The 22,514-nt window shown below is 48.6% G+C and overlaps 1 pseudogene; it reads right to left on the bottom strand.

Annotated features, from left to right (window-relative positions):
* Nucleotides 1-10,230: 10,230 nt before the first annotated feature.
* LOC141963914 (TBC1 domain family member 22B-like) lies at nt 10,231-18,832 on the bottom strand (annotated as a pseudogene).
* Nucleotides 18,833-22,514: the final 3,682 nt, after the last annotated feature.

Below are 22,514 nucleotides of genomic sequence, written 5' to 3'. Positions count from 1 at the left end.
AGCTCAAGTGTTTACCTTATTTAGAAACTCCCTTGGTTTTCCCCCTGGAGTGCTGGCCAGGCTCTGGGTGGAACCCAACAGGAGGATGAAATCAGATGTTTCCACTCAAAGAAAGTTGCCCGTTATTTTGGCCTGTTGATTTAAAGGCTGGACCTGCTTGCAGCGACTTCGGATGCCTCACCTACGGATGGACGCATCATGTAGGATTTCCAGTCTGCGAGGAAGGGCACTCTAAATCCTCGCTGCATCCAGGGTTCCCCAGCAACTGCGGATCTGAATGTTAGTACTTCTATTAATTAAGTGTGCTATTCCGTACTTTCCTTACTGTTTATTTTTGTATGGGTAGTGAAATTGCCCTACTCTTTTTAACTAGTAATTGTAACTGCGGTATTGTTTTTAGCCTTCTGTGGAATTATTTTAAGTATGAAGTTTGTCTAACCCTTAACTGATACAGCTCTCAAACAAGTCTTGCAGGTGCAGCTGCAGAACAAAGAAAGGGGAGATGTAGGAGGCATCGGCCTGTCGGCCCTACACAGCCTCTGAGAAAGTGCTAGGCTTTGATGGAAAACAGGCCTTGGAAGATAGATGAGAAGCTGTAAAGTTGTGCCAAGGTGTCAGGGAAAAACAAGGGATGGCTGCAACACTGAGCTGTGGGACAGTCATGAACTGTGAGGAGTTCCCGCCGCGTGAACAGCGCCTGAGCAAGCAGGGGATTGGTCTGCACAGCGTGTGAGAGTGGTCTGGTGCTGACAGGAGAAAGGATTGATAACTGTCTAATTGCTGATTTGCTAATTATAAAGTAAGAGCTTTGGCGAGAGCATAAGTATGTGCTATTGTAAGAATAAAGGGTCTTTCCTTCTGCACGTCAGTGGAGAGTCCGTGCCTCTGTTGACGCAGCTAAGTTCAATTGGAAAAAAGGAAATGTATGAGATGGAAGTTAATATGGACTACTAAGGAGGAATATAAACAACCTGTGGGCATTCAGGGGATTGGAACAAGAAGATAGAAGCTTGGTTAAAACTTCTCCTGGTAGAGGGTCTGAAGAACAAGGAATTCCACAGGTACCTCAGATGTAAAAGGCAGATCCAGGAAATTGACCCACTACTGAACGCATTAGGCAACTTTAACAAAGGTTTGAAAAGACCAAGGAACTTATTGCTTGCTTTGCCTCATCCTTTCTCCACTGAAACTGGCAAGGTCTGCTCTTAGGCTCTTTTAAATCTCTGTGGCTAGCAGTAAATTGGGGTGGGGTGGTGTTTGGGGCAGAGCTATTAGCCATGATAAAAAAAAGAAACAAAGAATGGAAGAAAAAGTGGCAGAGCTGTCAAGCTACAGGGTAATAGTGGTCCGCAGTTCTAACTAGCAGTCAAAGATGAGTGATGTTCCTCAGGAGCTGATAGTGGAGCCAGTATTTCTTTAACATCTCCATCCTGGACAACAGGACAGAATGCATGTCCTGAAATTCAAGGACGATGCCAAGTTGTAGGAAGTGGTCAATAGAAAGAGGGTAGGGCTGCCACTCAGAGGAAGTTCATCAAGCTGGAGAAATGGTCTGACAGGTACCTTAAGAATTTTTTCAGAGGTAATCATATTAAAAAATATAAGAACATGACCTTTTATGGATTATGCCTTGGGAATCGACTCTGGGGAATGCTTTGTCACACTACCCCAGTCTATCACCTGAATTTCTCAAGCAGTGCTCTTACTCTGCTTAAGCTTGATCACGTGTTTTTTAGATTCTAGGTAATGCATGAACAGATTATAGATATCGTGGGGGGGTTTTCCTAATACAGGAGAAGATGTATGTGCTTCACGTAAAAGTAATTTAATAGAAAATGCATGTTTTTCTGAAGAAATAGAATTTATTAACATTGGTAAGGAATAAAGAAATACTAATTTTCAAGAAAAAATCTCATGCATTTTCATTATGTTTAGATTCTTGACTTTTACAACCAGTGTAGCTAAAATTTTTCTGAAGTTATCACTGATTCACATGTGCTGTCTTTATTGTAGGAAGGTGTAGTTTGAAAGGGATTCTTCCCTTGGTTATTGGTCCTCAGTGCCAAGACACTGTGGTACTAATCTCTGACGTGTGTCTGAACTATTAGGACGTTAGAACAGAGTTAAGTAATCCTTCTAAAGTGAAGGAAATAGATATGGTAAGGAGAGAAGAGGTTCTTTTTATGGGATTAAACATGTTTTTTTCTTGTTATAGTAAATGAAAAAATGCAGTAGTTCTGTCTAGTGTTTTTAGCAGAACAAGTTGCCAAACTTCAAATTATCCGTCTTCCTGTAGCTCACACTGACCAATGCCTTCACTTGAAAGCAGTATTTCCTGGGCTGATTCTGAATTGTTTCAAGATCTAAAAGCAAAATGCCTTCTATTTAAATGGTTGTATACTTGATGCCATAGCTGAATTGAAAGTTTGTGTTGGTCATCTGTGGTTCATTTTTTTGTGATGGAAGACTTGTACGCGGGTAGTTGGTACTTAAACGTCAACACATATTGCAGTTCAGTGGGAGTTTGGTTTGAAAACTGTGTGTTAGTCCCTGGCTAGTTAATAAAATGATAATGTGGTAGCCAAGACTATAAATAAAATATGGTGAAAAGAGAAGATTTTATTAGGTCAGAATCTGCAACTTCTCTTATAAATGTGTTAAACTGAAAAAGGAAAGTGAATTTGTTCATATAGAGGACACAAAGACATGATAATTGTACTAAATGCGGTTTATTTAGTATTTTTAACTGGGTCATAGGATTCGTATTAAACCATTAAATTTCTTATTCCAAGTACACAATTTACTTCTGCAAGTAAAATAATTTTAGATACAAAAATTCTTCAGTAATGAGCACCACTATATGCATCCGAAATGTGAAGGCTGCTGGTCTTACAGTTCTAAAGCTGTAATTCTGACAATATACAAAAATACTTACTTTTTATGTGTTAGGTTTGAATCGGAACATTCAGAATTGCATTCGTTTGAGCTTAGGAGCTGATGGTACTCCATGACTTCCAGAATGCTATCTTTTGGATAAATTTTTTGTGGGTTTTTTTGTTGTTTATTTCACTTTTGTAGGAAACTTTAGTATTCTGTAGATTACCTAATGTGCATACATGGGAAGCAGGGTATTTCAGAGAGAACACCAGCACAAATTCAGGAAAGAAATAGATGCCGAAGAGTTAATGATGACACAGTCTGAACATTGAGGATTGCATGGGTGTAAATAATGACAGGTAGATGTGCTGAGATTTTATGGCAGTTTTGTTCTAATTCCTTCATTACCAGTTTTTCTTAGTATGGTTGGTTGGCAGTTACAAAACAGTAAAAGCCCCACGAACCCACAAACCTCCCATGTTTGCCAGATGTGTCACTGCTGGTGCAGTTTACTGTTACCTCTTGGACTGGAACCACTTAAGTTTACTTAGTGGATGTGCTTGAGAGTGTAACTATTAGATATAGCCCATTGTATTTCAGGGTAGTTTAGGAGGTTTTTTAAAGCTTAATAAGAGCAAAAAAGTTTATTTTTTGTTAGAGTCCTAATTTCACAGTTTGAAAATATGTTGGTTTTTTGCTTCTTTGTGGTCTAGATTTCTATCCTCTAATATATCTAGCTGTTGAATTTAACACCAGATAAAATCTGAATGGAAACATTTGTTTTAATTTCTGCCTTTACAGCTGTGTTATCCTACCATGATATTTATCTTAACGTCTTTGCTGATGATAGATGTGTTGCACTAGGCTTTCTAACAATCCTTTTAGACCGTGCTTTTACTGTGTATGTATACTCATAATATGACTTTTATCTTTTATTTTTTACTTAATGTAAGGGTATTGACTACAAAGATATTTTATTTTTCACTTTTTTAAACTTCCTATCACAGATAGCAGGTGTTGGCATTTGCGACAGATGCTGATGAAAGACAAGAAACAGAACAGCAAAACTTAGTTCTGGAAAAAAACTTGTGGTAAAACCTGTTTATTTTACATAACTAGTATGGTACATTGCATACATGTTGAAAAGACCAGTGCTAAGTAACGGATGGAAACACTGTCTGCTGACAAAGGACCCAATCCAATTGCCATTAAAGGCAATGGAAAGACGCCAGCAGATTTCTATTAAGATTTCTTTGAGCCTCAGTTGTTGAAGGTTGGGCCTTAAAACTCACTGTTGTTCTAAGGAGGAGGAAAAAAGAAAGAACTGTGTACTGGAAACAACTATTTATTTCTAATGCAGTCTTTGTAATACAGGACCTAAACTGCAGTAAAAGACATATACAGGTATACCTAAAATATTTCTCATGTTTCCAATGTAAGACTATTTGTGACTTTGTATTGAATTTATTCACAAAGTTAACCTCATTCTACTTGGGGAATCATCTGTACTCAGAGAAAACTCAGCAGTGAAAAATGTTTCCATAAATAGTCAGTATCCTGGATTCTTTGTCAAAACCCTGTGGTTTCAATGGTCTTCAGGAGGCCCCTGTAACTGTTTCGTATTTGATCTGTCTCCTGTTACGAGGAATAGAATTTAATTCTCTGTAGTCCTGCAGCAGAATTGCCTGTCTGCTAAATGTACTGCGTAAAATGCTAGATTCAGCATATCTCAGGTATGACAGTAAAATATTGGGAGAGCATCTTCCTTCCAGTCTCTAATCATAGAAATTTTTCGAACTGTAAGTCAGTCTGAATCCTACATCTTGAATTAGGAGAAGACACAGTTTTTGAGTAAGAAATTTGGAAGATTCATCAGATATGCTTCAAATTAAATAAGTTTTTAAAATCTAAATTGAGAAGCATAGGTGGAGAAAAATGTATTAAGCCTGGCTTTTTTTTCCCTTTGATTGTTAAGGTGGAACTTGCCACTTCACATATCAGATGTGCTGGTGTATTTACTCATTCATTCTATGTTCTTTAAGCAAAATTAATGATACTGTTCATATAGAAAGTGCTGACAGTTGAACTTTGATACTTATCTACTTGAGAAATTCTGAATTTCTGTTTAAACAGCTTGGCAGCAGTCAAAAGCAATTTTTGCATGTGTAAATTAGTTGAAATTTCTCAGAGGAGCTGAGTAATATTGTTTAAAGATGGAAGGATACAGGCAAGGCAGGATTTGTAAGTAGTTGCTTATGATATCAGTGTATGTAGTTGGAAAAGTAGAGAAGCTACGATACACACAAACATTCCTCAGATTGAATGGTGTGCATGAGTGACTGCAAGCATGAATATTGGCTTATATGCCTAAAACTTCATCTGTTTTTCCATTTACATGTAGTGGTAGAAGAAGTTATCACCTTTTGCTCTCTAATCTTGCCCTTAATATCTAAGGACATGTACGGAGGCAGATTTAAATGATTCTAATATTCTGTTCTTGGGTTTAATAGTTAAAGTATAAAGCATTTTCATTTTGAATGGGATGTGTCTTCTAAAATTTAAATATACTTAAGTGAACTACATATAGCCATCAATTCATGACTATTTCAGAAAGTGGATGCTTTTGCTGCTCTACTCACAGTAAGGAAAGTTACCAACTGCCTTCAAAAGAGACGATAACTCTCCTTCAAAAAAGAACTTGATTTTGCTTTTCTATCAATGTTAATGATATTCCTGTACCTTGATGAGTTCTGAGTCTTCTCTTAAGTTTTGTCTTTAAGATGCAGCTGTCAACTGATCTCTGGAGCATGTTTTTTCATTTGCAGGTGGATTGGGTTTTAAACATCGGAGAGCAAGCACTGGATAATGCGTTGTCTCCTTTAATGAGGCAGTTTATTCTGGTTTTGTGTTTGGTGAGAGAAACTGCTTTTGCCTTAAGGATAATGGGCAAATTCGATTCATGAAAAAACTTGATTACAGTCCAAGTTGCTTCATTCCTTATTGTTCAGGTTTGTAAAAGGAAAACTCAACATTGCTTTTGCAGCTAAGATTTTTTTTTTTCAGTGAATAAATATATTTTTCTGAATAAGCTGTTGATGTGTAAAAAGTCTGGAATTGGAGCTCTCTTTTTGGATGAATCGGGTTTATTTTAAGATGTTACTTAGTGTGAAGTGTCAACATTTTTAGAATCTAAATAGATATTTTCTTATCACCAGGTTGAGGTACTTGTCTAGTGTAGATGCGTTTTCCCAGGCTACCAAAACAACAAACATGTAAGAATGAGAGATTTTGGAAGAGTAAACTAGTGTTTGAGGAACTTCTGTCATTTACTGATAGGTAAAAAAATCAAATAAAGTTAGGAGATGAAACTAATTTCTTATATTGTGTGGAAGCAACTTGGTTGGATTCCACTATAGAACTACAGATTCTTAATGTCTATTCTATATTAATGTTTCAAAATCTATCTGATATATTTTTGATCCTGTGTTTTATTTTAGACTTTATGATCTTAATGATCTTCTTATTTTATGATTCTGATTTAAATTATACTATAAATAAGCTCTGTTAATGCACACATTTCAATTAGTGTTCATAAATCAATGAATTAATGAAGAGTATAAGTAGCTGATATTTAACCAGTGTATCTTTTGTCATATCTATCCTGGCATGCCAACATGGCAGTTATGAGTCTTTGTTCATCATGTTTTGAATTACCAAACATGGCTGGCTAGAACCTTGGAAATTTGTGGCATGTGTTGTGTAGTATGCAGTTGAAATTTGTATCCACAATTAATCACATACGTCCTTGGTTATTGTCAATGTAACTTTCATAACTTTTGACACTTTAATATATATTAAATTCATTTATAACAAGTAATGGCTTAAAAGGAAAAGAAAAAGTAGTGTAATGACATAAGCCTCAAAGAAAAATACTGGCTTTTGAAAATCTTTCATCCTAAAACTATTTTTATATCTTTAACAGTGAAAGAAGGAACAATAAACACTCTCATTGGAAGCCATAGTAAAATGTTGAATGTTTATCAAGTTGTTACCCTGAAATGGGCCACTCAACTTCCCCACATTCCTGTATCAGTAAAAGTAGCCACTTTACAGCAAGTAACTTGTTGAAGTTTACTTTTTTCAGGTTAATTTCCAGTTGTGAAATTTGATTTTAGATCCTAACAGTTCTGAGGTGTGGAGAACGGCTTGCAGAGAGCAAGGCCATGGGTCTCTGCAGGAGCTGATTGCAGCCACCTGAGGTAAACAAAGGAAAAACCCAGGGTACAGTTATGCTAACAAAGGACTGTTATGTTAACAAAGAGAGAAACTGACGTACAGAACAGCCTTGATGGTAAAAACAACCTTGGGAAAGGAGGCAGGCCAGAAGAGGGAAGATGTTGTGACATGTCTGAAATGCCACAAGGGGCTGGGATATTATAATGTAGCCTGTTACATGTATCCAATAGATCTGTGAGTAGTGTGCATGATTATTGTAGAGTGCTTATATAAGGGGTGATTTCTTTCAATAAAGTTGAAGCTTGCTCTGTCATTCACATTGAATCGGCTGCTTGCTTCCTCCACCCGTCGCACAATGTCAAGTCCTAAATAAATATGAGTTACAATTAGAGAAGAGCAAGCTATGCCTACAGCCTGCTGATAATTTACATTTTCACAAACACATTTTTCAGTGCTTCTTTCCCAGGCCCAGATGAAAAAAAGAGTAAGCCTGATGGTATGTGTAGGAATGCAGAGAACTGTCAGCACGAGATCAGGCACCTCTCCCCATCCCTGCCAGGGGACAAGAGACTTCTGAAACCTCTTACCTCTAAGAAAATGAGGCCCCCTCCACCAGCTGAAGTTTGACTCCCTTTCCTGACACCACCAACTCAGCACACACAGTCATGCCTTTGAAAAGAATTAGAAAAAAACTGTTCCTTACTTTGCTGCATTTATAACAAGTTTAAGCACATCCTGCCACAAATTTAAAATTAAAAACTCAGACTGAAGTCAGGTTTTAGTTCACACAGTGTTCCTTTGAAAAGAGTGAAGTAAAAGTTTTGAAGTGCAAGTAACAAGGACAGAGGCTGCAAGCTCTTACTCTACAGCGTAGCAGGCATCACATTTAGTCTCACTCTTAACAGAGGTGATGATGTCTTTTGTAGCTATTAAAAGCCTTGAACGAAGCATTCAAGCAGCACACAGAACTAACATGGCAATGAAAAGCCACAAGAGAGCACCTACTTTATACCCCGTGGTTACAAATCTCTATTTAAAGACCTCGTTCTCCTCTCACACCTGCACGGACAAACGGAATTACTCTGGTATGAACCTGGTTAGGCCAACACATGAGAACCCAGACAGGCCTTGGGTCTCCTCACATGAGCCATCCAAGATTGAGGTATCTAGCCTAAATTAGCCAGCTGGGTTCCCACCACATCCCAGGCCATCTAATTTTTGCTGGATGATCTGGTGTCTTGGTTTTCATCAAGCTGGCTTATGGCAGGCAGCTCAATGAATTACTGCTTGCTTCTCTGATTTCTTGGGAGTGCCTTAAAAATGTGAATCAGGCATTAGGGCAAGAGCTATAATGGGATCCTGCCACACCAGAGCAATGCTAACTCCAAAACCTATCAGTGATTTCAGTGTAAGCAGTGCTGGGAAAGCGTGTGTTAATCACTGTCTGAATTTGGGACATCTCTACTTTTTCTCCCTGAAACTGCCCAGCTCTGCAAGTACAGAAGCTGCAGGGCAAGAGGGTTGCATTGTAACAGGCAAAGACAACTAACTACTTCTTGCACAGGCTCAGTGCAGAGGTTTTATGTTTTCCATGACAAAAGCTTTTGCTAAAAAAGTGATCTGAATTAATGAATTTTTCAGAAAGAACACAAGGCAGTGACACGCCATTGGGATGGGGCAGCCTCCAAGTCAGATACAGGAAGTGAGTTTCTCCTGAACATCTCACCTCTCTGCTGCTCTTCATCTTTCCATGGCTTCCAAGATGTGTGAAACTAATTTAATCAACTTTAAACAATGTCCTTTATTAATCAGAACATGTGAAGAGAAAGAATTTAACCTGTGCATGGTGTGAGGGTACAGACATTTGTCCTATTCATGTCTAATGCCTTTTGTTTCTGAGAAGAATATTTGACACATGAAGTATAATCAGCAACTTGGCTCTCCAGTTTGCCTTCTTGACTTGCTTCTGGTGCCTCACCCTAAGGGTTATGCATCAGTCAATGTATTTCATATCCTCCTCCTGGCCTTGAAAAAAGGCAACCAGCCACAAAGCTGTCTAAATGCTGCAAAACTTCAGGTGAGCCTCACTGTTCAAAGACAAACTCATCAATTACTTTACAATGAGAACAAAGGTAACAAAGAATCAAGAAGGTATTTTTAGCACTAACCAAGCCCAATATATTCCAACATGCTTAAGTACCTACACAGCCATATTTTATCGAATATGTTCAGTTTCCTGAACACAGACTCAAAAATCAACCCCTTTGCTTTTTTTACCCTTTCATCAGGGTCTGCTGATGTTACAGTAGGACTGTAAGTTGACTAAAAAGGCATGTCCTGGGCTTCTTGCTCTCATCCCACACCTCTCCTTCCCAGCACTGACTACAGATCCCTCCTCTCCCAAACCCTCCTGTGCATGAGAGGTGAGTTGCATTTGCCACTAACCATCCACAAGGGACAGCTGGCATGTGACCTGGGTATCTCTAAATAAAACTTGTGAGGACACAGGAGTGAGGAGATTGGCCAACTCCATGTGAGGCGAGTTCTTCCGCTCTGGTTTTTCACCAAGAGGAGACCAACACTGTAACAAACTCTGATTTTGTTCCTCTCTGAAGACTGGGCAGCATCCCCATACCACCCTCATGAATTAGAGAAAGAATGGAGTAGTATTTAAATAGCAGGTAGAACCACAACTCTGCCTAAGAAAAGACACTTTCCAGTGGCTTAGCCTTGCTTGCTGAGCTGATCTGCCAGGCTGCACCATCTGCCAGAGCAGGCAACGAGATCCAGTCATGCAGTGAAGAGATTAATTCACATCAGTTACAATACCTATTGTACAGCTCATTAAATCAGCCAGGCTGTGCCATCCAGCACCCCTGATGGTCTTAATCTACTCTGTCACCCTGGCCCTGGGGTCATCAGTGGGCAGCTGTAACTATAAGTGATGGAAAAGACATTTTCCCAGGAGAGCGTCTGTTTCCTGGAACTCAGGCATCACTGATTATTTTCCCTGTGTTGTCCATTCCAATCTTTCCTTTACAATCTTCTTATCCCCTAGAGGGGCTATGCAGCTTTTTAGTGACTTGAAATCAAGGTATGAGATCAGTAATATTCTGATTACAGGCAAGTTCTGGAGGTAACACCTGTGGGGTATAACGACACCACGTTAGCACCGTATCGATCTACGATCTGCTGTTGTCTCTGCACAGGTAGGAGCCAATTCATCAAAGAGGTCAAATTTTGTTTCCTTATTCCTGCAAAGCCTTGAAGTGTGTTACACTGGGAAGACATAAGGACTTTCAGGAATGCCAAAGCAATTGTACGTGTTTTTCAGAAATTATAACTTCTTCAAACATGAGTCTTTTCAAAGAAAATTGACCCAGCAGGTACACATCTCTCAGCTAACAGAAAGCCCATGACCTCCACCACATTTTAAGGTTCCCATTTGGCTAGTGGGGTCATTTCTGTTAAGAGGCACCTTGGAGCATGAGTGACACCCTGACCTGCAAAGGACCGGTCACTTTACTCACTGGGATGAGCAGTCTTTCCAGGCAGAGCACGCCACATGTGCGTCTCCCATCTCTGTTCTTAGCACTCAGCCAAGGGTGCCCACAGGGCCCCCACCTGCAGGACAAATTAGAAGGGCTTTTTTTTTTTTTTCCTCCGGTTTCCCTTCAGCCTCAAGGACTGGACTTGTACCACCATCTCAGTTTGATGTGAGCTGCAGGCAGCTGTCAGATGGCAACATTGCTCACTAATACGTGAATGGGAATTGAGTCAGCAACTTGGGAAGTAAAGGTTTAGCTTCTGTAACTGCTCCTTTAAACCACCCAGTCCCTAGAACCTAGTGAGCTGTTTTACCTTTAAAAATAACCATGTTCTAGGAAGGAAGAACACACACATCATCGCCTCCAGCAAGGCAAACCCGCCCGATGCCAGCGCTTCAACCATTTCAAACACTGTGCTTCAAACAGCAAAAGTCACTTACCAACATACTCAGAGAGGAGCCCAACCAAGAATGGAGTCACCAGGTCATTGATTCCCAGCCACCGGCTGGGTGTCGAATTGCTCAGATAAACAGGATTCTTGAAAGATCTAGCGAAGAATGAGGGAAAGCAGGTACCTGCATCAGCCCTGCACAAAGGAAAGGCAGAAAAGTATAACTGCTAAACTAAGGGAGCAGAGATCATGTGCTGACAGGCTTTTCTGCAGCAGTACGGGTGAGATAAGAAGCATGCAAGTCCTCGGAGAGGCTCTGGTATGATCCACAGACCCCCCACACAGGCCAGCCCACATTTCACCAAACAAAGCAGCCCAGGCTCCTCAGAGCCTCTGTTTGAAGAAGTGCAGACCAGGCTTTGCAAGATCCAGGTGGCTTAAGAGCCTTCCACCCCTAGGGCAGGGCTGCCCCTTAGCAGAGCAGCACACCCTGCTGAGCGTCAGGTGGAAAGCCAAGGCTGTGATCAGCACAGTTCTCCCGACAAAACATCACGGGTCAGGAGAGTTCCCAGTAGAGCAGCCTCCCCCCAACAACCGGCATGTTATTTCCAGACTGCCCCAGCCCCAGGACACTGTGCTCTGACATAGGCACACACGCTGAGCTTGTTTCTGAAGAGGACAGATACTCCTCACACCTCCTGGCCACCTCGCAAACCCCTCCCTGCCTGTGTTTCTCACATCCTGCTTCACACAAAAGAGGTTTCTTAGCACACAACTCATCTCCTTTGGTTCAAACACCTTGAATTTGTCTCAAAAGCAAAGATTCAGGTCTTCTACCAGTTTTTGGCTACATCTTGCCACAAAAGAGCTGATCTCATCACTCCTGAGCTCCAGGTCTGATTTCAGAAACATGGGACAAAGTTTCGGCAGGTATTCGCATCAGGAGCTGTCAGCCAGGGAAGTTTCCCTGCAAAACCAACTCACTCGTGGCAGTGCTGGTCTAACCCCCCACACACCCCACGGCAAATGTGGGGCAGGAGCTTCGCTCCCCCTCTTACCTCCTGGATGAGCAGCTGCTGGAAGAGGATGAGTGCGTTGGTCCTTGGAATGTCCATGTGGGTCTGGAAGAGAGGGTGGGTCACACACACCAGCTGTGCTTTCCAGGGGCACAGTAACTCCTCATGGGCTAACAGAGGGGAATCCACCCCTCAGTGTCCCCCCAGGCAAGAGCTGCACTTGCTGACAAGCACAGTGAAGGCTGCAGATGACGGCTGCACTGAGAAAAATCAGAAAAACAGCTTAATCTCCAGTCTCCTCTGCCCAGGCATGGGCAGGTACCCTGAGCTGGGAAAGAGCTGGGGTCTGAATTCTAGTTATGAGGTCGATTTAGGGAAGGCTTAAACTACTGCCTGTAAGAAGACAGACAGAAACATGGTGTCCTGTCCCCAAGGAGAAGACTCCCGATAGCTACAGCTAGAGGAAGTCCCTGCATGCCCTCAACCACATGGACAAGTGGCGGCAAGAGGGAGGAAAAGGACATAACCAAGGCAGAAAGCCAGGCAACAGGCAGAGGGCTCGTACCTGTCAGTAGGTGTCCTGATGGTGCTTCTTGTCCTGGGAATCGCAACACTGCTGGATGAAGCTGAAGCACTCCTCCCGCTTGCGCTGCAGGGTCAGCTTTCACTGCTCCATGTTTGCAGGGAGATAACCCTGTGGCAGGAAAAGCTGTGTCAGGGCAAAGCCCCTTCCCTCAGCACAAACCGCCCCCTGAAATCCTGCCGGTCAGCTGTGCGCCTGGAAGCATCAGGCACAGAGACTCAGGAGCTGGGGAAAGAGCTTTCACGGGTTTTGGCTTTCCCAGCCCCTGATGCCTTTACTGATCTTGGAGCAACCCACCTTCATGGGATTCAGTTTCCCAAAACAAGAGGGAACCACACAGACTGGTTCCCAGCACCAGTCTGGGCTTTGTACTCAGAGAGGATGTAGCAACTACACTCCCCCACAAAAAAAACCCAACCTACAGCTCACCCGTAGGCTGGGCACAGATACAAAATGAGCAAAACTGGTTACGGGACACAACGAAGGTCTAGCAGCGCATGTCCCTGGATCGGCACAGTCCCCCCAGACCCCTGTGTCACAGCTCTGGGTACTCACTGAGAGGAGACGCCACATCACGGGCCGGATGTCTCCGGGCACACCGGGCCAGCTGCATTTCCTCAGCTCATCTGCAAAGGGACAGTGGTGGCAGTGGGTTAGATCCTAGGCACGTCCAGGTACCACTACACCCAGAAGGAGAGGAAAGCCCAGTCTGCTCCTGCAGGCTCTGGAGACACTCGAGCCTCCAGGAAGGCTCCACATCAGCAATGACGGGGGACGTGTGTCTGCAGCAAGGGGAGGAGAGACGTTTACAGCTCAGTCTGGGCACAGGACTGGTGGCTGCAGGGGCTCCAATCCTCCAGAGCCTCAGTTCTCATGCAGAGCCCAACAGTCCCCAGTGATCACAACCATCATTTGTGAGATGGAGGAAGACTGGAAACGGACAGGCAGCTGGTGGAGGACATAACCACCTGCCAACAGAGCAGTCTGTGCAACTATCCCACTTGGAGCAACTGCAGGTAGTCCTTTCATCCGTGTCAGAGCAGACCTGACTGCGACCTGAAGAGGCAGCAGGCCCCCTCTGCCTTTCACTTCCCACCCACAGGCACCCCCGTTTTGCTACACTCACCCAGGTCCGTGCTGTGGCTGGAAAGGAGCTGCCAAAACTTCTCCGGGCGGGTTTTCTCCCTCAGCATCTCGGGGGCAGCACCCGAAGCGTTCTCGTCAGAGATTCGGGCGATGAGTAGAATGACAGGCCAAAGGGGAAGGGACTGCTGCTTCTGAAGGGGTCCACACACAGGCCTCCTCTGCAAGGAGCAGATGCTGTGGTGAGGTGGGGACAGAGTCTGCACCTCTCCAACCCCACCTCGCTCTTCTGGCCACTGTCAGAGACCTGCCGCTGCAGACTGCACCCCTCTCTTCCCCAGTCCCAGCAAACAGAGCACCGCTGGCCCACTCTGGTGGATCAGCTGGTTCACAGGCATCTGTTGTGGCTCTTCCATCATTTCCCCCCATTTCTCCCTCACTCTCTTCCTCCTGCATCAGACACCTGGCTGCCAGGGGATCAGAATTCCCTCTTCCCATGGGAAGCGATGGGCAGAAGGGCACAGGAGATGAGGCAGAAGGAGCTGTGGGAATCCCACAAGAACCAGCCTTCAGATCTGTCCTGCTCGCCGCTGATCTGAAGAGTGATCGAGCTAATTGCTAGCATAGAGAGGAGGCGATGGGCTGCCAATGCCACCTGCTGGCAGCAGGGACCTGCTGGGTAACTTCCACAGCACAGGCAGCCGGCCACCTGCCACGAGCAGGGGCTGACGCTGCCCAGTTCTCTGCCCAAACTGCCCCCACCTGGGGTCAGCAGGACCTCATCCAGACCTTGACTAAGAGCAGCACACTGGGCCACAAAGAAAGCAGACAGTGAGCAACTCCACGCAAGTGCTTAACACAACTCCACAATCCGCCAGCACCCAGAACGCGGGATCCTCTGGGCCTGTACGCAGGATACTGAGCAGCAGAGGAGACTGAGGCATTAAGGCCAGGCCTCCAGAAATGGTTCCCTGGAGTACAGGATACTACAAGGAGGTGAAAGGCTCTGTTGAGCCTACCAGCTGTGCCACAGCCTCTCGTCTCTAACATGCGAGCAGCAGCAAGGGGCTGAGTTCAGCAGCCAGTCAGCGGAGCGCCAGAGCATGAGGCCGCTGCTGGGGACGGCTCTTACCAGCTGTCCTGGAGAGCTGGGCCTCGCTGCTGGACTTGACAACCTTGCAGTTGGTGGGCACGTCGCTGAGAGCAGATTGGGCCCGCTCGGGTTTCACCTGCAGCTTGCTGTGGTTCCCCAGAACCTGGGCTGCTGTGGCCTTGGCCACTTTTAGAGTTCAGAGTTTGCAAAGAAGAGGAGGAAGAGAAGTCTTCATCTTCATCACCACCGATGTCCCAGGAATCACTGGTGTTGTGGGAGAACTCACAGAAGCTGAAGGCCTTCTTGCCTTTCATAGGCAGCATGTTGGAGTGGTCCCTGATGAAGCTGGGAGCCAGCGAGAAACAGTATCAGAGCCATGCTGTCAGACCACTTCATTTTCTTCCCTTCCCTACGTCCTCACTCCAACCAGCCAGTCCATTCTTACAGTTTCCCCATTCCTCCTCCCAAACCCACAGAACATGCTAAGACTCTCTGCGCTGCCTGCTGGCTGGAGGCAGAGCCCGAGCTGGTACGATGGCAGGGCACAGAGGCCACAGTGCCAGCACACAGCTGGAGAGGTGCCAGACTTCCCAGCTCAGAAGGGCAAAGGGGAGAGATGTACGACTCCTCCAGCTCTGCCTCCCCCCACCCTAGAGAAAACTGGTAGATTAACACCCAAAAAAAGTCCAGTGACCTGGGGAGAGGCATGTCAGGAGTTAGAGCCAGTCTGCGCTCGCGGATGCTCCCGATACAGCTGCGATGGCTCCCAGCAGACAGGCCAGCCTGGTTCTTCTCTCAGGCACAAAAGGAGCCTTTGCATTTACCGTTCAGCTACAGGAGTCAAAGTCCACCACCTGAAGCATCACAGAAAAGGGGGAACCTTCACCACTACACAGCACAAGACAGAGACAAGGAGGCAGTTCAGATCAGCTCTGCCTTCTCCTGCCGGGAAGGGGCTGTGGTTCTCCAGCCTCGCAGCTGCCAGGCAGCTTTACCTCCCCTTCCCTTAGTACTTCTGTCTCCAAAGGGGAGCAGAGGGCTCAGACACCATTGCTAAAAAATACGCCTGTCTCCTTTGATGTGGCTGGTACAATGTGGATTTCTGGCCACAAAGGACACCAGCACATGAGCTTTCCCCGCGAGCTTTCGCAGAGCTCAAGGCAGCGCCACATGCCACTGCTGCCCTTCTCGGCAGGAACATCACTGTGCCAGAGGGTGCTGGGGACCTCCACCCACTGCAGAACTGAGCAAAAACCCTGCAAAGCCTTGTGGCCTGCATCTAGAAGATAAACACTTACTTTTTGGTGAGCCGGGGATCCAGCAGAGGATACTGTGCTCCACAGACAGGTTGAATGCTGCAGAAAAGGGAAAGAAAAAGACAACAATGCAAAAAGTCACACAGCACCCAGAAATAATCTCCTCAGCCTACTCTGGGGTTGCCCTTCTTTCCTGTTGTTGGGAGCTGAATACAGACCAAAGGCAGCCTCAAGAATCTTCGGTCTTCAAAGCCTTAGATCCAAAGTGCCACATTTGGCTGAAGATTTGTTCTTTGCAGCAGCAAAGAGACCCTAAGCTCAGGCTGGAGAGACCCTAAGAGCTAGGGTCTCTCCAGCCTGAGCTGGGATTTAAGATCTGCTCTTTTCTGCACCACCAATTCGCTCTGAGTGACCACATGTCTCAGTCCCTGTGCCTTACACACTGATGTTAATTCTTTTTTTCCTTCAAGGGGATTTCCAGGTTTGGGAATTCACATTTCCAAGCCCTGTGGGACAGGGAAGGACTCCAGCCAGTGACAGCGGGGCTCACTTGTTGTGTCGCCCAAGCCCTGTCATAGCTGTCCCTGGGAAGGACAGGCATGTGGGGGATTTCGAGGTGGCAGCAAGCCTCCTGGGCAGCAGGCAGTTAGGATCAGGGGAGAACTTTGCCAAAACCTTGACTTGGAGTGTATTGTCTAGGCAGGACTGGCTGCCTCCCAGACAGGTTCACCAGGTTTGAGCTTTCCAAGCCAAAGCCTGAAGTCATCCACTGAAGAAGAGAGATGCTGTCTAAGACCACCAGCTGGGAGCAGGGCCGTGACCTCCGGGAGGGATGGGAGCAATCAGGAGACGAAACAACCTAGGGAGAGCACAACATTTGCTTCCCCGTGAGCAGGAGAGGAGGAACACATAGTGCTCATTGCTTTCCCTTCGCTTGCCACAGGACTGGACTGTCCCACCAACCTGAGGGAGCCGGCGCAGTGACAAAGAACCGAGTGAAAGCACATTAGAAAGAGATTTAACTGGCCCAGCAAAATTTAGATCCAACTAAGCATTTCAGACTGTGTCTGCACAGCAGGAGGGGAAGGGAAATGAGAGCAGCCGTGAGGAGCACCAGACAGGAACAGCACTTGTGAAAGCCTCCCCAGAGAGGCGAGTGCCCTGTGCCCATGGGAGCCTTGCTCCAGAGGCCTTGTAGGGAGCATCTCCTTCATCCCCACCAGCCTCTTCTTCCTAAGCACCACTGGAATCAGACATGTCACTTGTTTCTCCCATCCCCGGGTGAGTGCAGATGCCTCGGCAGGAACAGGGACATCCCAGCCAGAGGTACCACAGCAGGGGAGGTGCACACAGAGAGGCCCCACAGTCCCTCGTATCGAGCAGAGGTGGACCAGGAGTGACACCCCGCAGGGAGGATAACAGAGGGGCACACACGTTGGCAGGGGCACCTGTCTGGGACAGAGTTGCTCCGACCCAAGGTGAAATCTCTAAGGGCTTCGGGAAGGGGTGAGATTTCTTCAGTATCTGTGGAAAGGAGGGCGTACAGCCCTGGCTCTGAGGCCACCCCAGGGGTCCTTCGAGGCCCTGACCCCCCCACCCTGCTTCCCATGGGGCAGAGGGTGCACACAGGGGTCCCCCCAAGGACCTGCCCTGCCCTACAGATGAGGGGGCGACCCTGGCACTACCCTTGTCTGATCCAAGGGCATTTCCTCCAGCACAGTTCCCCTGCCCCACAGCCCGCGGTGCCCCCGGCATCCCCCTTACTGCAGAGGGGAACCCCAGGGCCCCCAGCCAACTCCCCTGGCCCACAGCCGGGGTGGGCGCCCCCGGTACCCCCCACCCTTGCAGGGGGTACCCCAGGGGCCCCAGCCCCACGGCCAGGCAGGGTGCTCCTGGCAGCCCCTTCCCGAGACAAGGGGCTGCTCCAGCTCGCCCACCAACGCCCCCCGCTGGGGAGGGGAGCCGCGGCCCTTGCACCCCTTCCCCGGAGGAGCTGGGGGTCGGGCCGGGCCGGCGCTCACCTGTCCGGCGGCTTGGCGCTCCGCTGCCAGAGCTGTTGCTGCTGCCGCGGGAGGCAGGGAGGCAGGGAGGGGCGGGCCCGGCAGCGAGCGGGCGGGCGATGGAGCCCCCCGGCCGGCCAGGCCCCGCGGGCCGCCTCACCGCCACCCGCCCGCAGCGCCCGGCGGCGCCATCTTGGACCCGGGCGGACAGAGCTATGGGCCGGCCAATGGCGAGCGGGCGGCGGGAGTGACGTCAGAGGAGGGGCGGGGCCCGCGGGGCGGAGGGTCCGCGTGAGGCGGGGGAGACCGTCGGGGCGAAGGACCCGTCCCATGGCGGGGGGAGCGGCCGCGGGAGCGGGGCCGGCGGCGGGCTGAGGAGGGGGCCCGGCCGGGTTAGACACCGCCCGGGGAAGGGGCGAGAGCGCTCGCGGGGCGGGGCGGGGAGGCGCCCAGCGAGCCCCGGGGCGGAACCGTGGGGAGAGGGCGGGAGGAAGCGGCTCCAACCTCCCGCGGGGCCGCAGGAGGGAGCTGGCGGACAGAGCCGGGCGCGGGCGGGGGTCACGGCTCTGGGGGGAGGCGGCGCCCGTCCGGGTCCCTGCGGCACTCCGGGGTGGCGCCGCCGGCACCCGCGGCTGTCCTGGTCCCCTCAAGGGTTCAAAGCCCTTTGGGGCCATTTCCAGCACCCAGCCGAGCCCCGGTGCCAAAATGTCCCCTTGTAAGGACAGCCGCGGAGGGGGAGGAGCCGCCATTATGGGGCAAGCCACGAGGCACAAGCAGTCGCCTCCTGAATAAACGGGGATAAACTCTTTTAAGACTTTGTTTGGAAACACCCTGCTAGAGCAGCGGGAGGGTGACCCCCCCGCCTCGGCGAGGGAAGGTGGCTCACTGTCTCCTCGCGGCCCTCATCCTGCCCCTCTCCCCAAAAGGAGAGAAACCCCCCCAACAGGATGGGGTACAGGGACTGGAATCCAAGTCCCTGTGCTTCGATTGCCGTCAGGTCTCAGCTGGTGACGGCAGGAGCCAACCTGGGCACAACTGAGCCAAATGTATGTGTTTTGGGGGGATCTGCTCGCACCCACGCGCACATTTTGGGATGCTACAGCGAGTGATTTACTACGAGTAGTAGCCTGGCACCGAGATCCCGGCTGCCGTGGCACACCCGTGCCGCGCGGGTGGCAGCACGGGGGCGGTTTCCCTTGGGGTCGGTGCTGGTGGCTCACGAGGCCGTGCGTGTGTGCCGGGGGCCCGGCCCTGCCTGCCCGTTTCGAGGAGCTGGGGCAAGAGGAAGACTTTTGGCAGGGGTTGGCCTGAAATGACATTTTGCTGCTTCTGTTTTTCTCACAGCTTTTGTAGCGGGGTGAGATCTCCGTCCCTGCAGCCGTTCAAAGGCACACGTGTGCCTGCGTGTCATTTCAGGTTAACTGAAGCGGCCGCTTCAATTTGAAGCAGGAGCAGCTGCTCCATTTTTTGGCTTGTTTAACCCCCTCTGAACTGTAATAAACACGGGGATTAAGGACACAAAAATATTACCCTGGAGAAAGAGGACCAAAAGCTTGGAAAAGGATGAAAGAATCACACCAATTATTCCTTTAAAAAATGTTTCCTTAGCTGAAGCTGCTAAATTTGACTCAACTGGAAAGGTTTTGCAGTTCTTGTCTGGTTGTTGGTTTTTTTGTTTTCAGTGAATAAAGTGTTTTTTTCCTCCTAAAAACCCCTACCAACTCTCAGGCCGAGTGATGCAGTTTCGATGTGTCACGCAGGCAGGGTTAGTGCAGATCCCACTCTCAGGAAGGTCGGTGTAAACAACAAAACATGGACTCTAGCCTTGAGCAGGGCTACAGGTGCCTGAAACCAGCACCTGGCTGCCCCCACTGTCACAGCACAGGGTTCATTTTTCAGAGGAGGGATGTGAAGGGACAGATTTCACCCCAGGTTCATGCTGAGGGGGGTGCAGGGCTTTAGTCTCGACTCCTGGAGGACTAAATCCCCGGCCTGGGGAATGTGGGGACAACAGGGGTTTAAAGCTGGGAGCTCCTCTGCGGCTGGCCCCAGCCTAAGGAGGGATAGGGCAGGGAAAGGCAGGTGAGCCCAAGCTCCACCACAAAAGGTGGGACAGCAAGCAAGTTGGGGCACCGTGCCTCAGTTTCCCCACCTGCCCTGTGGAGGTGGTGCTATTGCCCCACAGACCAACGGCAAAAAGCCTTTGGAGACCGACTTCCACCAGGATTCATTAGTGGGGAGCGGAGCCGCGGGACACCTGGTTTGCTGATAATTCACCCCATCCTAAGGCAGGTGTTTAAAATAGCTCCTGTGACTCCCTGTGCTGAGAAGGGCCAAAGGGTTTCAGACGCCACCTCAGGGGCAGCTGGATGTTTTCCTTGCAGCAGGACATGGGGTGAGATGCCACCTCCGAGTCTCCAGCTCTTCGGGTCCCTGTGGCGAGCCCGGCCCCCGCTCCCCAGGGCGTTTTTCCTCCTCAGGGCTCATCTGCATTTTTATAGCCGTGGCAGGGGTTTGGCTGTTGCTCATCACTCATTCCCAGACAGGGACGTGCAAAATGGAACCATCGCTGTTGCTGTGGCTGCAGGCTGCCCTGGCCAGTCTTTCTGCATCACCAAGCACCTTTGCTGGGGATGGATGGGTACAGGAAGCCACAGGTGTGATGCGTGCTGGCCCTTTGCAAGTCCTGAGCCATCCATGGGACTCTGGTGCTCCCAGAACGGAAGGTCCAACAGTCTGAAATCTCATCCTGCTCCTGCTTCATCGTTTTTTTCTGCTTTCCAAAAGGTGGGTCCTTCCCCTGCTGACAGCGGGGAGCAATAAAACGTTATTTATTTATAAACAAAATAGAGGTGGGAGTGCAATGCTGGCTGAATTAAAAAAAAAAAAAAAAGGCAAACCAAACTGAGTTAAGGCTTTCTGCTGAAGGTGGAGGCACAGCAGTGACACAGAACACCAGGTCACCCCACGAGGCTGAACGTAGCTCCAGGACCCCCCCATGGCACAGCAGCCCCCCAGTTTGGACAGCAGTGCTGGCAAGCCCCAGGTGAGCCAGGGAGAGGGACTGCTGCCTGGGCACGGGGGCTTTAAGCAAGAAAGCCCTGGGGCAAGCCAAGGAAAGGATGGTCCTGTTGTCTGAGATATGGTGGACTTGCACAGTAACCTGCAGAAGGGGAAACATGCCCCTTCCTTGGGGTAGCCACAGCCCTGCGGGCGCAGCGCAGCAGGTGCGCCATGAGGTCGAGTAGGAACAGGGCTTCAGAATTCAGCACATTAAAAAAAAAATCCCGAGTGAAAACAAAAACCCAAAACAACACCCCCAAAGCCGAAGCACCGCAGAGCTGGGCAGTGGGGTCTGACAGTTCGGAGGGTAAAAGCTTGAGCGAAGCCTTACTGCTGCTGACTGACAGCGACCGACTTCTCGTAATCCCAAGACCAACTGCCTCTCGCTCCGCGTTCGCCGCAGCCGAGCTGGAGGTGGCACAGCCCGCCGGCGGCTTCCTTCACCCCCTGGCACCCAACACCCGCTCCACACCAACAGAGCTGGAGCAGCAGGATCTGCCTGACTGAAATTTAATTTGGCTGACAACACCCGGCCTTTCACAAGGTCGCTTTGAGGGTTGTTTCCTTGCCGTGCCCAGCACACGCTCGGCACCGGCCTGCGGGTGAACGGAAACGCAAAGGGCTGCACAGCCCCTGTGATCCCTCCAGACCTGCCAGGAGCAGTCGGCCCTGGAAACACCCCGCAGAGTCCAGCCTTCCCCGTGGTGCTGGCGGCTGGCTGGTCCTGGCTGACGTGGCTCAGCGAGCCTTTGGGCGAGGCCTTCGGAGTTAGTCTCAGCTGGAGACAAGCGGGCGGTCCCTGCAGTAGCCCCGCCACGGTGTGGCCATCGGTACCCGGCGCGTTCGCAGCATCCTTCATCCCGCCCCGCAGTAAAGGGATGTCTCCAGCACGTCGAGCAGGTTCTTTTTATTTAAAACCACATTAAAAAAATATAAGATTTCTGAATTCCCCTGTACAATATGAACTATTAAGAAAAAACCCACTGGCCAAAACAAAGACTTGACAGTGCGGACAGCCCGGAGCAGCTCCCCCCTCCCCAGTCCCAAACAAGACACCCGCGGGGAAAAACAAAACACCTGGCAAGGGAACAACAGCAACCAGGACTATGTACAGAGACAGCTGGGGAGCAGGCAGCCGCTCCGCACCCCCCAGACAGAAACACTGCGTGTGGGGATGGACACGGGGCAGACACGGAGGGAAGGCCCGAACAGAAAACCGGGGGATCAGCAGCTGTGGGAGCAAGGTGTGGGTTGGAAACCCACGGGAATGATACATAAATAAATAAGTTATCCTGGCGGCTAGAACTCTCTCTCTTTAATATACAAATCCATGAAAATAAATAAAAACAAAAACTGGAAAAAAGAAAA

The sequence above is a fragment of the Athene noctua genome, chromosome 9 (genome assembly GCF_965140245.1).
Source record: "Athene noctua chromosome 9, bAthNoc1.hap1.1, whole genome shotgun sequence".
NCBI lineage: Eukaryota > Metazoa > Chordata > Aves > Strigiformes > Strigidae > Athene > Athene noctua.
Note: the sequence above shows the minus strand (reverse complement) of the source record. Positions and strands in the feature narration are given on the sequence as shown.